The sequence below is a fragment of the Bufo gargarizans genome, chromosome 5, assembly GCF_014858855.1.
Source record: "Bufo gargarizans isolate SCDJY-AF-19 chromosome 5, ASM1485885v1, whole genome shotgun sequence".
Taxonomy (NCBI): domain Eukaryota; kingdom Metazoa; phylum Chordata; class Amphibia; order Anura; family Bufonidae; genus Bufo; species Bufo gargarizans.
Window position 1 is genome coordinate 85536918 of NC_058084.1, and position 16839 is coordinate 85553756.

The 16839-nt window shown below is 39.2% G+C and overlaps 1 pseudogene; it reads left to right on the forward strand.

The window, feature by feature from the left end:
• Window positions 1-15406: 15406 nt before the first annotated feature.
• LOC122939313 lies at window positions 15407-16334 on the forward strand (annotated as a pseudogene).
• The last annotated feature ends 505 nt before the right edge of the window (window positions 16335-16839 follow it).

The following is a 16839-nucleotide window of genomic DNA, read 5'->3' on the forward strand; positions in this document are numbered from 1 at the left end:
TGCATCTATGCTGTTTGCTTGAGACACAGGTTAACCTGGACCAGAAACAGGATTGGACAAAATTATTAGGGAGCAAGAAGAACTGAGTTTTGAACGAGGGAATAAATATAAGGAATTCAAAAAATATTGCCAAATGAAAACCAGAAACTGAAGTCAGAAATGGACCAAAGACAAATACTCTACATTTAAATGCAAACTTGATGCAACAACCATATCAGTCATCTGTTTGGCCACATCAGTTTAAGACTAGTGATGAGCGACATAGGCAATATTCAAATTTGTGATATTTTGCAATAAATTCACGATTGCAAAAATCGGTAATGTAATATGCACATATTGCGTGCGCAATTTCATTACCTATATCAAACAATCACACAAAAGCTATATGCCAAAATCCGGGTATGTGCAAGCCAACCTATCCATGAGACAGGTACAGTCAGCATACTTTACAATGGCAGCCTTGTGCACTATGAGACATTCAAGACCAGCTCTCTATGCACATAGACTTGAGAGTCAGTGAGCCTCAAAGTTGCTTGACTTTTGTTGGATGGCTTGGGGGACCTGTGCACCTAGATCATTATTATCATTAGGGTGACAAAAATGTAAAAAAAAAATTTGGATGCCAGATAACTCTTCTTTCACTGCTTAGGATGGCTGCATAAAAATTTTCAGTTTACTAATTGTCCTAAAATTTATATTCAATAAACTTTATATACTGTTTTGTCATGTAAATGCATTTACATAAACATGGGCATATGAAAAAGACATGCAAATTTACAGAATCTGCCTTGTTTTTCAGTTGAAACACTATTTGTATGTATTTCCCATATGCATATGTTTATGCAAATGAGTTTACATGACAAAACAGTATATAAAGGTTATTGGATATAAATGTAAGGACAATTAGAAAACTTTTTATGCAGCCGTCTTAAGCAGTGAGAGAATAGTTAGCTGGCATCCCCCCCAAAAATGTAATTTTTGTCAACCTAATGATAATGATCTAGGTGTGCAGGTCCCCCAAGCCATCCAACAAAAATCAAGCAACTTTGAGGCTTACCGAAGGGCTGGTCTTAAATGTCTTATTGCACACAAGACTGCCATTGTAAGGTATGCTGACTGTATCTGTCTCATGGATAGGTTGTTGGCTTGCACATACCCAGCTTTTGGCATACAGCCTTTGTGTGATTGTCTGTTATATGTTGTCTATTGTATGTTATAGGTAATGATTTATAAAAAAAATAAAAAATTATATAGCTTTTATAAAAAGAAATTATTAATGATAGGTAGGAAAATACTTATAATAAAAGTTTATTAATGATAGGTAAAATAATTATAAAAAGTATGGATGATAGATAATAAGGATAAAGAGAAGATATATACAGTAAGTGAAAACAGATTATAGGTTTATCTAGTGATAAAAAAATCTAGAATATTTGAGATTACGAAGATATAGCACTATATTCTAGAACTTCGCAAATTCTCGAAGTAATGATATTCGTGATAAAAATTTGCGATTATAATATTTGCGCTCAACACTATTTAAGACCACCTTTAGCCCTGATTTTGCATTGCTATTGATCATTTTTATCCCACTCTTCCTATGTAGAATTGCTTTCATTCAGAATGGTTGGTTTTTACTCATGAACTGATCATTTCAGGTCTTTACACTGCATTTTTTGGGTTAGTAATGACTTTGACTAGGCTGAATCATAAGCTGTGGCCCTGTTTCTCCTCAACTATTTACAGGCAAATCTTCTTAATCTGTATGGATGTGAAGAGTTATTCTGGTCCTGATGTAGTAAAGCATGCAAACAGTATTACACCACCACTGCCGTGAAAGTTGGGATGTTACTTCCACTGTGAAATGCTTTACACTGCTTGTAATGAGATATATGTTCATAGTCTAAAGAGTTCCATATTTGACTCATCTGTCCAAAAACCTTTTCTTTTAAATGTTGGTAATAATCCAAAGATTGCTTTGAAATATGAGATAAGTAATGAAGTTACTCTAGGATGGCAGACTAACTATTCTGGCTTCAATCACAGATTGTCATTGTGTGGAATCACTAACACTAAGCTTAGGGAGGCCAAGAGAGACCTGCAGGTCTTTGGACTTTCTTCTGGTGGGACTTGTCATTAAAAAGAACCTGTCACCTCTCCTGACATGCCTGTATTAGCAACTACTTGCATTCCCCATGTAATAACTATTCTGGAGCCTCTATTCTTATGACTTTATGTTGTACAATTAATTTATTATTTGTTCTAGGAGTTAAGAATAAATTGCCAGCAGTCTACAATGAAGGTCCAGGTGGGTGTTACCATCCAATCAGTGCTGCCACTGGCAGACTGTGCAGGACCACAAGCCAAACTGGCAACACAAAGATGGACCTTTATCCCAGAACGCTGGCAATTTATTTATAACTTCTAGATGGAATAATAAACTAATGGTGTAACATAGAGTCATAAGAATAGATGCTCAGGAGAAGTGACAGGTCCGTGTTAAGTACTTGGGATAAATTGGCCACTGTTGAGCAGATTAATTGGTGTTCTGTGTCTTTTCATTTGAAAATAGTGGCTCTCATTGAGCTTTGGATCCATAGAAATCACTTTACAGCCCTGATATATTTGTACAACCTTTTCCTTATCTGTTCTTGAAATGAAACATGTTATGTTTGAAGACTTCCTAATATGTCTACATTAAATAGGTATTCCAGCTTAAATTATTTATCACCTATCCACTATATAGATAATAAATGTTAGATCTTTGATGGTCCAACTGCTAGGACTCCAATTCCATGGCAGGGTTGTATTGGAAGAGAGTAGTTGTCAAACATGTTCTCTGCTGCACCATTTAAATTCCATGGGAGCAACAGAAAAGAGCAGTTGGATCCTGAATAATCATTTTTTATCAACATGTTTCAGACCTACCGGCCATAGCTGTGAAAAACGAACAGTGAAGCATGTTGCTTGGGAGTGTTTACCTGCCTATTATCCTGTCTTATATATTGAATTGTACCGAAACGTGCAGTCATTTGTTATGGATTTTAAGGATTTCTCAAAATAAAATTAACCCCTTAAGGACACGGACATATTTCACCTTAAGGACCAGGCCATTTTTTGCAAATGTCACTTTATGTGTGAATGATCCAGGCCATTCTGAGACTGTTTTTTCATCACATATTGTACTTCATGAGAGTGGTAAAATGGAGTAAAAAAAATCTTTTTTATTTATAAAAAAAACAAATTTACCAAAAATTTTGAAAAATTAGCAAATAAGCAAATTTCTATTTCTCTACTTTTATAATAGATAGTAATACCTCCAAAAATTGTTATTATTTTACATTCCACATATGTTTACTTCATGTTTGGATCATTTTGCGAATGCCATTTAATTTTTTTGGGGACATTACAAGGTTTAGAAGTTTAGAAGCAAATCTTTCTGAAAGATTTTTTTCAGAAAAATTTCTAAAACCCACTTTTTCAGGACCAGTTCAGTTCTGAAGTCACATTGTGAGGCTTACATAATAGAAACCACCCAAACTACACCCCTCAAGGTATTCAAAACTGATTTTACAAACTTTGTTAACCTTTTAGGTGTTCCACAAGATTTAATGCCTTTTTTGGCAAATTTTTCATTTGATTACATTTTTTCCAATTACAAAGCAAGGGTTAACAGCCAAACATTGATATTGATAGAATATAACGGAGAATATAGTGCTATAATCGTTGTCAATTCTAGCAATACAATCATTAGGAACTCAGATCTAAGTTGTAATCGCAATGCGAATAATGCAGGTTATATTAATCGCATTGCAAATGCAAGCTAAGTTCCTAATGATTGTATTGCTAGAATTGACAAATATAACGAATATAGCACTGTATTCTCAATCTTCGTTATATTCTAGCAATACAACCATTAGGAATCCAGCTCTAAGTTGAATTCGCAATGCGATTAATATAACGTGCATTAATCGCATTGCGATTACAACTTTCTCAAATCCGACAGTACATTCTAGCATGGAGCCGTTCCCTTGGTGATGGGGACGCTCCATGAGCACGGAAGTCGGCAGAAGCTCTAAGCTGAAATCGCAATGCGATTAATTCAAGTTCTATAAATCGCATTGCGATTTCAACAGAACTTCTGCTGACTTCCGTGCTCATGGAGCATCCCCATCACCATGGGAACGACTCCATGCTAGAATGTACTGTCGGATTTGAGAAAGTTGAAATCGCAATGTGATTAATTCAAGTTCTATAAATCGCATTGCGATTTCAACTTTCCACACTCTGCGTCAACTACGTAATTTTCCATGGGAGTTTTGCCATGGATCCCCCTCCGGCATGCCACAGTCCAGGTGTTAGTCCCCTTGAAACAACTTTTACATCACTATTGTGGTTACAAAGAGTACCTGTGGGTTTTCAAATTCGGCTTCCTATTGATGTCTATTGCGGTTCGCCCGGTTCGCACGTTCGCGAACATTTGCGTAAATTCGCGTTCGCTGTTCGCTGAACGGAAAATTTTATGTTCGCGACATTACTACCCTAAAGTAGAAACTCAAAAAAAGTGACCCCATTTTAGAAACTACGGGATAGGGTGGCAGTTTTGTTAGTACAATTTTGGGGTACATATGATTTTTGGTTGCTCTATATTACACTTTTTGTAAGGCAAGGTAACAAGAAAGCTGTTTTGGCACCGTTTTTATTTTTTGTTATTTTCAACATTCATCTGACAGGTTAGATCATGTGGTATTTTTATAGAGCAGGTTGTCACAGATGCGACAATACTAAATATGACTACATTACAAACAAATTACATAACAAAAAAAAATATTCTTTAGTGTCTCCACATTCTAAAAGCCTTAGTTTTATTTATTTTTTGGGTGACTGTCTTGTGTAGGCGCTAATTTTTTTCGAGATGAGATGACGGTTTGATTGGCACTATTTTGGGGTGCATATGACTTTTTGATCGCTTGCTATTACACTTCTTGTTATGTAAAAGTGACAAAAAAATTGCTTTTTTACACAGTTTTTATATTTTTGTTTTACGGTATTCACCTGAGGGGTTAGGTCATGTAATATTTTTATAGAGCAGGTTATTACGAACGCGACGATACCTAATATGTCAACTTTTATTTTATCTATGTGAGTTTTACACAATGATTTCATTTTTGAAACAAAAAAAAACATGTTTTAGTATCTCCATAGTTTGAGAGCCATAGTTTTTTTTCAGTTTTTGGGCAATTATCTTGGGTAGAGTATGATTTTTGCAGGATGAGATGACGGTTGATTGGCATTATTTTGGGCTGCGTATGACTTTTTGATCGCTTGCTATTACACTTCTTGTGATGTAGGATGACAAAAAATAGCTTTTTTTACACCGTATATATTTTTTTGCGGTATTCATCTGAGGGGTTAGGTCCTGTGACCCCCCCACCGTATCGGCGATTGCAGTGGATTAACCCCTTCTATGTCGCTACCGCGGCATAGAAGGTGTTTGTGTTTGAGGCAGCGCATCGAGTCCCCACGCTGCTGTGGCGGGGACTCAATGTCTCAGAAGGCAGCCCGATGCTGTGCAGAGGCTGCCCAATGCCTTCCACGGCATCGGGGCCTCAGGCTGGGTTTCCTAGGCAACCTGTTTGTGTACAACTCACTGTAGTACACGAACAGGCAATGCATTACAATACAAATGTATTGTAATGCATTGCAGAGGGGATCAGACCCCCAAAAGTGAACATCAGAAAATAAAGTAAAAAAAAAAAGTTTAAAAAATATGTTTTTAATAAAATTTACAAAGTAATAAAATTAATAAAGTTAAAAAAACAAAAAAAACACCCCTTTCCCTTTATTTTATAATAAAAAACAGAAAAAAAAACATATTAGGTATCGCCGCATTCGTAATGACCGGTATTATAAATATATCTCATGATCCAACCCCATATGTGGTTGTAAACTGCTGTACAGGCACACGACAGGGCGCAGAAGGAAAGGAATGCCATACGGTTTTTGGAAGGCAGATTTTGCTGGACAGTTTTTTTTACACCATGTCCTATTTGAAGCCCCCTGATGCACCCCTAGAGTAGAAACGCCCAAAAAGTTACCCCATTTTAGAAACTACGGGATAGGGTGGCAGTTTTGTTGGTACAATTTTGGGGTACATATGATTTTGGGTTGCTCTATATTACATATTTTGTGAGGCAAGGTAACAAGAAATAGCTGTTTTGGCACCGTTTTTATTTTTTGTTATTTACAACATTCATCTGACAGGTTAGATCATGTGGTATTTTTATAGAGCAGGTTGTCATGGATTTGACAATACCAAATATGACTACTTTTTTTGGTTATTTGTTTTAGTTTTACAAACAAATTACATTACAAAAAAAATTATTCTTTAGTGTCTCCACATTCTAAAAGCCTTAGTTTTGTGTAGGGGCTAATTTTTTTCAAGATGAGATGACGGTTTGATTGGCACTATTTTGGGGTGCGTATGACTTTTTGATCGCTTGCTATTACACTTTTTGTGATGTAATAGTGACAAAAAATTGCTTTTTTACACCGTTTTTATATTTTTGTTTTACTGTATTCACTTGAGGAGTTAGGTCATGTAATATTTTTATAGAGCAGGTTATTACGAACGCGGCGATACCTAATATGTCTACTTTTATTTTATCTATGTGAGTTTTACACAATGATTTCATTTAAAAAAAAAAAACATGTTTTAGTATCTCCATAGTTTGAGAGCCATAGTTTTTTCAGTTTTTGGGCAATTATCTTGGGTAGGGTATGATTTTTGCGGGATGAGATGATGATTTGATTGGTATTATTTTGGGCTGCGTATGACTTTTTGATCGCTTGCTATTACACTTCTTGTGATGTAAGGTGACAAAAAATAGCTTTTTTTACACCGTATATATTTTTTTTGCGGTATTCACCTGAGGGGTTAGGTCATGTGATGTTTTTATAGAGCAGGTTATTACGGTTGCGGCGATACCTAATATGTCTACATTTTTTTTTATTTATGTAAGTTTTACACAATGATTTCATTTTTGAAACAAAAAAAAATCATGTTTTAGTGTCTCCATAGTCTGAGAGCCATAGCTTTTTCAGTTTTTGGGCGATTATCTTGGGTAGGGTAGGATTTTTGCGGAATGAGATGACGGTTTGTTTGGGACTATTTTGGGGTGCATATGACTTTTCGATCGCTTGCTACTACACTTTTTGTGATATTTTTGATATTTTTATAGAGCAGGTTGTTACGGACGCGGCGATACCTAATATGTATACTTTTTTTTATTTACTCAAGTTTTACACAATAACAGCATTAAAAAAAAAAAATGATGTTTTAGTGTCTCCATATTCTGAGCCATAGTTTTTTTTTATTTTTTTGCCGATTGGCTTAGGTAGGGGCAAATTTTGGTGATGGTTAGATTGGTATTATTTTGGGGGGCATACGCCTTTTTGATCACTTGGTGTTGCACTTTTTGTGATGTTAGGTGACAAAAATGGCTTTTTTTTTACACCGTTTTTACTTTTATTTTTTATGGTATTTTATCTGACAGGGTGGATCATGAGATATATTTATAGAACCGGTCATTACGAATGCGGCGATACCTAATATGTTTTTTTTTCTGTTTTTTTATTATAAAATAAAGGGAAAGTTTTTTTTTTGTTTTTAACTTTATTAATTTTATTACTTTGTAAATTTTATTAAAAACATATTTTTTAAACTTTTTTTCTTTACTTTATTTCTGATGTTCACTTTTGGGGGTCTGATCCCCTCTGCAATGCACTACAATACATTTGTATTGTAATGCAATGCCTGTTTGTGTACTACAGTGAGTAGTACACAAACAGGTTGCCTAGGAGACCCAGCCTGAGGCCCCGATGCTGTGCAATGCATTGGGCAGCCTCTGCACAGCATCGGGCTGCCTTCTGAGACATCGAGTATCTGCCACAGCAGCGCAGGGACTCGATGCGCTGCCTCAAACACAAACCCCTTCTATGCCGCGGTAGCGACATAGAAGGGGTTAATCCACTGCAATCGCCGATACGGTGGGGGGGGGGGGCACAGAACCCCCCTTGGCATTGACCCAGGGTGCCTGCTGATTGATTTCAGCAGGCACCCAGTTCCGCGCGCCAATGATCGGAAATACACAGGGTGTACAGGTACGCCATGTGTCCTTAAGTACCAGGACATCCGGGCGTACCTTAAGAGGTTAAACTTTTAAGAAATGGTACTGTAATCCCTAATAGTTGGATTCTCAGTACATGGAGCAGCCCTTCCCATGGTGCATTGACAACCCTATGTCCATAAAAATAAAGAGAGGCATTTCTCAGCATTTGATGACCAAATTTTCACCAGAAAGTTTCTAGGCACCTACTTACATAGTGTCATACAGGAGCAGATTGGCCATAGATAGAGATGAGCTATTCGAATCCCACGAAGTGGAATTCGATCCGAATTTCAGGATAAATTCGATTCGCCTAGAAGCCGAATTTCCTCGTGCTTCGTGTCAGCGAATTGATTTAACCTTAAAAAGTATAAAAAACAAAACATTTCAAACTTACCTCCTCCATTTGCTTGCGACGGGCCGTCAGCCGCCATCTTGCTTGAAGATCTCGTCCGAAATCCCGTGCGGCGCCATATTACATCATCACGTCAGCCAGTTTGATAACTTTTTTTATAATTGTTAATTTTACACTCAGATGCCGCGATCATGTATGAATGCAGCATCTGAGGGGTACAATGACGGGAGCGGTGCTATCGCAGCTCCCTGTCATTGCACCCGCTACTTACCAAAAAATGCGAATCAGCCGAGTCGAACTTTTGAAAAGTTTGCTCATCTCTAGCCATAGACCCTACAGCAGAATTTCCCAGTGGGCTCAAGCCTAAGAGGGCCACCCAATCCCTCCCCACAGCCGCTGGTTACATAATGATCTGATTCTCTCTTACGCACCTGGCCAGCAACCACAGTTGCTCTCATGAAATTAAGCTGTCTTCAAGACAGCGATTCAGTTGAATACTGTGACAGAGGTAGCAAAACTTTATGCTGCACTGTGGTATTTGGTTCAGCTGTAAATAGCGGTAGCCATCTTAGATTCTGCCATTTACCAGTGTACTTAGTGCAGGGAGAAGCGTCTGCAGGTGCTAGGAACAGTGATAGAAAAATCATTCGTGTTAAAGTAGAAAAAAATTAGGGCCTAATTTCCATTCTGCGGTGCAGTGATATATTGCCATGTATTAGTGGCGAAATAAAAATATATTCGCTGTCCAGCGTTGCACTTATCTGTTGAAAAGCATTTAGTGTAGATTAAAAATAGAAAAAAATGAGGGCCTAATTGCCCTTGTGCGGTGCAATATAATATACTAAAGCCTAGTTTGCCGTGTATTACTGGCGAAATAAAAATATATTTGCCGTTCATCGTTGCACTTATCTGTTGAAAAGCCTTTTGTGTAAAAGTAGAAAAATAATAGGGCCTAATTGCCCTTGTGCAGTGATATATTCTACAGCCCTGTTTGCCGTGTATTAGTGGCGAAATAAAAATATATTGGCCGTCCAGCGTTGCACTTCTCTTAAGCCTTTTGTGTTGTGTAAAAATAGAAAAAAAATTAGGGCCTAATTGCCATTGTGTGGTGCAGTGATATATTCTACAGCCCTTTTTGCTGTTTTTTAGTGGCGAAATAAAAATATAATCGCCATCCAGCATTGCACTTATCTGTTGAAAAGCCTGTTGCGTTGTGGAAAAGTGGAAAAAGAATTAGGGCCTAATTGCCATTCAGCGGTACAGTTATATGTGGTGAAGCCCTTTTCGCGCTATGGACAGAATTACGTAGTGATGACATTTTTTATGTGAAACTGAATTTTTTGGGGTAAAATTGATGGGTGATTGTAGACTTTCTTCTGTATGTACCGAATTCCATTATCCTTTCATTGGTGACATTTTTTATTTCAACCATGTTTTAGTCTGGAAAATTGATGGGTGATTGTACACCTCCTTTTGCGGTATGGACCGAATTACGTAGTGGTGAAATTTTTTATGTGAAACAGGCTTTTTTGGGGAAAATTGATGGGTGATTGTAGACTTTCTTCTGTATGAACCGAATCCCATTATCCTTTCATTGGTGAAATTTTTTATTTCAACCATGTTTTCTTTGGGAAAATTGATGGGTGGTTGTAGACCTCCTTTTGCTGTATGGACCCAATTACATCGCCGTGAATCCTGCAGTAAACTCAATGAAGATGCTGATGACAAAACACCAGCAGACTTTGCCTTTACCATCTATTCACAATTAAATCAAGCAGCTTCACTAAGTTTAAAACATTCATGTGTTTCTATCTGCTCCGTCTGCATTCGATCTCCACAGCACACAAGACACGACAGGAGAGCCCAGTTTCTTAAGATCAGGAGTTCCATCAGAATTGCGCGTAACAATCTTGCTCCCTGTGCAAAGCCATAACAAAAGGACTCCGTAGACAAACACATCAGAGGAAGCTAAGTCTGGTTGCCCCAATTTTAAATCAGGAGCAGTAAACAGCAGGAAGCAAATAGAGGTGGCTGAACTCCGCTGCTCTGTATCTCTTGTGAAGTCAATGTCTCCAACTCTGCCCCTCTCGCGATTTACAGCAAATACATTATTTTCATGTAGAGATCCAATAATTATGTTGGAGGCATGTAGTGTATGCAAGCCATGTGTGACCCCTCTCAATTAAGGGCCTACTTGCTGTTCAGCGGTGCAGTTATATGTGGTACAGCCCTTTTTGCGGTGACATTTTTTGTGACACAGCCTTTTTTCGGGAGAATTTCTAGGTGCTTGTACACCTCCTTTTGCGGTATGGACTGAAGTACTTAGTGGTGAAATTCTTTATGTGACACTGGCTTTTTTTCGGAAAATGTATGGGTGAATGTACACTAGAGATGGCCTTGCGGTTCGCCCGGCGGTTGTTTCGTGGTGAACTTTACTCGTTTGCGGTTCGCCGAATGGGCGAACATATGGCGATGTCCACCAGAACCAAATTCATTTAAATTGTGGACATACCCTATACCTTATAAAAAAAAACTGATCTTGCCGCCATTTTATATTCAATCTTTTGCCAGTGTAGGGAGAGGTTGCTGTGTGGAGCAGGGACAGATTGTTAGGGACACCAAACGCTAGCTAATAGGGCCCCAAAAGTCAATTTAAGGACTGGTATAGGTGTGATATTGATAGGTGTGACATACTGAGGGGTGTGATCTACCTATAATATGCTTTATAACTTAGAAAGTATATTATAGTGCATTTGTAATGTGCAGCAGTTGTGTGCAGTTCTGCTGCTATACTGCAGCTACACAGAGCGCCAAACGATATTGGAACAAATAATTTCTACTGGTGTGATATACCTGTTGCCCCCCAAAAAAACTGATTGAAGCAGGGGTGTTATATACCAATAAAATACTTTCTATAAAGTGCATTTAGGTAGTGCAGCATTTGTTTGCGGTTTTGCTGTGTTATCGCAGCTACAGATTAGTGACAAACGCCATTGGAACAAATAATTTCTACTGGTGTGATATACCAGGGAAAACCTATAATTGAACACTGAGACTAATTAGCTGTGAAAATAATTTTTATTGAAATACATGGTTAAAAAACATATAATATAATGAGACAAACAAATCAATATCAAAAGTGCGGTACAACCCTGGGAGATATAGGTAAGAGGTGTGACATAAAACAGAGCTTAAGAAGAGAATGTAGAGATAGATCTATTGGGTAAGCATCTAATCAGTAAAGTACAAAAGTGCCGTATAAGTAAAGTGCATGTGCAAGCCGCAAGTAAACAGCAAAAGTCATGACTCTACTCTACTAAAACACTCATAAGTAAATCTATTAGGTAAGCATCTCATCAATAAAGTGCAAAAGTGCCGTATAAGTAAAGTGCATGTGCAAACCACATGTAAACAGCAAAAATCACGACTCTACCCTACTCAAAGGCTCATAGGTAATACATATTATGGACTCAATGTAGATGTAAATAGTCACATACCGTAAATCAAAATAATATCTCCACAGGAAGACCGCACACCCCGACGCGCGTTTCGGTGGAAACCTTCCTCTGGGGGCACAGAGGGTGTGATATACCAGTTGCCCCCCCAAAAAAACTGATTGAAGGAGGGGTGTAATATACCAATTATATACTTTCTATATAGTGCATTTGGGTTGTGCAGCATTTGTTTGCGGTTTTGCTGTGTTACCTCAGCTACAGATAGTGACAAATGGCATTAGAACAAAAAATTTCTACTGGTGTAATATACCAGTTGCCCCCCAAAAAACTGATTGAAGCAGGGGTGTTATATACTAATAATATACTTTCTATATAGTGCAGTTGGGTAGTGCAGCATTTGTTTGCGGTTTTGCTGCGTTACCTCAGCTACAGATAGTGACAAATGACATTGGAACAAATCATTTCTACTGGTGGGAAATACCAGTTGCCCCCCCAAAAAAACAGATTGAAGCAGGGGTGTTATATACCAATAATATACTTTCTATATGGTGCATTTGGTTAGTGCAGCATTTTTTTGCGGTTTAACTTGTTACCTCAGCTATAGATAGTGACAAACGACATTGGAACAAATAATTTCTGAGTGGCAACGTACTTAGACCCCCGCTACAAACACAAAATGGCGGACATGTTACCACCATCACAGAGGGCTGTCAGAATGCAGTACTTCCAGGCCTTGCTTCGAGAAATGCTGCATTCTGCTTTTGCGGGCGCTGGCAGAGGAATTTCTACTCACAGAGAAACAGTTGCTGGTACCAATCCAACAGTGCATGCAAGGAGAGGGCGGTTTGAAGATGTGGTTATTTGCCGATGTGGACACTCTGAGAAGCAAGGAACCCCTGGACTACTGGGTGTGCAAGCTTGACCTGTGGCCAGAGCTGGCACAATTTGCTATAGAACTGTTGGCTTGCCCCTCGTCCAGTGTCCTGTCCGAAAGGACGTTCAGCGCAGCAGGGGGGATTCTGACCTATAAGCGCACTAGCCTAGATCACGACAGTATGGACTACCTCACATTTCTAAAAATGAATGAGGCATGGAACTCGGAGGAATTCAACACATGTGACGACAACGTTTAATTGAATTTCCTCATGCCAACCCACAAATATCCGCCACCACCCAGGCCTTTTCTGTCCATTGAATGCCTAATGTTTTGGGCCTCGGAGGAATTCAACACCTGTGACGAACACGTGTTTCAACTATTATCATTAGGGTTTTTTTCAAGAGGGGGGATTTTGTTAGCCATGTTTTTAATCCAATTTTATATTTTTAGTTCTTTTAAATATATGTATGTGACCTGTATTTGTACTGGCCTTTAGTAAAATTGATATCCATTGACCATCTAATAGACCTTCAGCCACTTACTTACTTGTTCTTTTATGTACACTGAATGCATAATTTTTGGGGCCTGTAGTACACTGGGCTGCTGGAAAATTGACCGTGAAATCTACCTTTAGCCATATCTAATGACCGTGAAATCTACCTTCAGCTACTTAATTACTTGTTCTCTTATGCACGCTGAATGCATAATTTTTGGGGCCTGTAGTACACTGGCAAGCTGGAAAATTTCGATCCAATGACCGTGTACTCTACCTCTAGCAACATACTTACTTGTTCTTTAATGTACGCTGAATGAATAATTGTTGCGGCCTCGGAGGAATTCAACACCAGTGACGACCACGTGTTATCGAATTTTTACTATTATCATTAGGGGGATTTCGTTAGCCATGTTTTTAATCCACTTTTATATTTATAATACTTTTAAACATATGTATTTGACCTGTATTTGTACTGGCCTGCAGTAAAATTGATATCCATTGACCGTGTAATATACCTCCGGCCACATAATCACTTGATCTTTTCTTTCTGGTGAATGCCTAATGTTTGGGGCCTGTATTCCAGTGGCCTACAGTAAAATTTTTATCCATTGACCACTTAATGTACCTCGAGCTACATAATCAGAATTTCTTTTATGTCAGGTGAATACCTAATTTTTAAGGCCCGTACTCTTGTGGCCTAAAATAAAAAATTTCTAGGCTCCAACAGGGAACATTTCAGAGAATTTCCCTTTAAGACGCATAAAAATGTCCCCTGATTAAGATACATATTTTTTGTTGAATTTTTTGTCATTGATCCCCCTCGAGTATGTCACTGTCCATGTTGTGGGACTATTTGTACACTTCTACTAAGTATTTGGTGGCTGCAAATATGAGTTGAAGGTTTTTCAGGTTCGCCTGCCATTAAAGTAAATGGGGCCCACAGCGAATTTGTAGTTCGCGAACATTTGATCACGTTCGCGCACCATCCCGGCCGGTGTACTAATGTACACCTTTTTTTTCCGGTTTGGGCCGAATTACATAGTGGTGAAATGTGTTATGTGAAACAGGCTTTATTGGGGAAAATTGATGGGTGACTGTACACCTCCTTTTGCTGTATGGGATGAATTACGCAGTGTTGAAATTTTAAATTTCAAAGCAAACTCCTCTGCTCTGTATCTCTTGTGAAGTCAATGTCTCCAAATATGCCCCTTTCACGATTTACACCAAATACATTATTTTCATGTGGAGATCCAAGAATTATGTTGGAGCCATGTAATGTATGCAAGCCATGTGCGACCCCTCTCATCACTCTCACGCTGTTCTGCACCTGGTTTGCCTGGGCGAACGGAGTCACACAGTGGAGGAACTGCCCCGTATCCTTCATCAAGAAATCAAATCCTGTCTTTTTCCACAACAACTCAAAATCGGAACCATGGTGACCGACAACAGGAAGAACATGTTGGCGCTGCGTCAAGGAGTGCTGAGCCAAGTGCCCTGCATGGCACATGTGTTCAAACTGGTTGTTAAGCGGTTCCTGAAGTCTTCCACCCATTTGCAAGACATCCTAAAAATGGCCAGGAAACTTTGCATGCACTTCAGACACTCGTACACCGCAAAGCACACCCTCCTTGAGCTGCAGCGGCAGAACGGCATCCCCCATAATAGGCTGATATGCAACATTTCCACCCGTTGGAATTCCACCCTCCATATGTTGGACCGACTATACAAACAGAGAAAGGCCATCAACGATTTATTGATGATCCAAGCAGACAGGAGTAGTCCCCTGTGTAACTTCGATGTCAGCAAGTGGCAGCTCATGCGTGACACCAGCCGTTTGCTCAGGCCCTTTGAGGGGGCCACGTTATTTGTCAGTCGCCAGGACTACAGGATGAATGATGTAATTCCACTGCTTCATATCCTGGAACAGATGCTGGTAAATCTGGCTGGTCAGGGGACTGGAGACGCCTAGAAAGATGGCGGCAGAGTTTGATATGTTTGTCTGTCAATATCTTTGTTTACAGTCAGTGAACAGGGAACATAATTTATCGCAAGGATATGCAAACACCAACCGATGGGGTGTTAACCCCCAGAAGTAGGTCATCGGCGCGAAGGAGCAGACATTTTCACAGCTCGAGGTATCCTCCTGGAAGCTTGACCTCTGCACGTCGACGGTCTGCATTGCAAAGCTTGTCTAAAAGAAAAATCCATCAGTGCACCCCCTTGGAGGAAACTCTTGATCCGGGACAGGCTGCTTTGCTCCTTCAAAATCAATGGACTCTGTACAGCGTCACACCGATGTATAATTTCTCATACACCAGACTGAAAGAGTATTCCAAGACCTGTCTGCCCACATAGCTGCCGAGAAGCAGAAGGGTCTTGCCATTGAAGTGGGCTTAGAGCTGAACCTAAAAGCCAAATTTTCCTGTTTACCTGGACCCAAAGGAAAGGACAGAGATCCACTGGCTGTGCTCATACAGATTTCATCAAAGTCTCCACTCACCATGGCAAGCACAGAGGACCGGATTGTGTGGACAAGTTGGTTCTGTGGGACATACACAGTGGACGATCTATTGGAGGTGTTACCAAAGACATTTACTTGCCTCCCACTCTTCCTGTATAACGGCTCCGAGGCGCTCACAGCTATTGAAGGGGACGTGGTTCCAAAAAAAACTTTGACTGTTGTTCGGATAAGCTGGTGATCAGTTCTCAGGACCTTACATGGCTAGCAGCGATGTGGACCGGGTATGACGTGTCTGGATCAGTGTCTGCCACAGAGCTTGTTTTCTCTGTGCCCGTTGAACCTTGCATGGACATTTCTTATGCCATCCACGCAGAGGACTTTAAGACTTTATGAAAGGATATTCATAAATCAAAGGACATGGACAATTCAAAGGAAGTGGACAATTTATTCTAATGTCTTTAATCGCATTTCTTCAGACACTTTAGAATCCACCTATCAGCAACCCAGCTCGTCACAGAATGAGCTGGAGAAGGCTTGTATGCTGGACCGAACCTCAAGTTATCAGCCATAACCCCATACATTTCTTGATCCATATGCTTTACCATCGTGGTCACCCCGACACTGGTCGTCAATCCATTCTTGTTAATGAAGCCGTTTGATTTTTCAGTTTGTCTTTTAAATCTTGTGGTTTTGCCCCTTCTGTGTTGTATTTTATGTGTGTTAATATCCTGTTAGTTAAATAAAGTAATTTTTTTCTCCACTGATCAAAAATAAAATAAAAGAATTGGCTTGTGATTTGGTAGCCAAAAGTAGGAGTGGGTACAAAACACAGAAGACTTGCAACTATTCCATTCACGTGTCATCTGTGTTTTGGATCCACTCCTGTTTTTTGGCATTAGTAATACTGATGAATTACTGACCAAATGCTGACCGAGTGAAGGCGGATGCTCCACAGACAGGATCAGTTTTTTGGGGGTTATTGTTCTGATGGATCAGAGGAAGGGCAAAATAATCAGTGACGTCAACA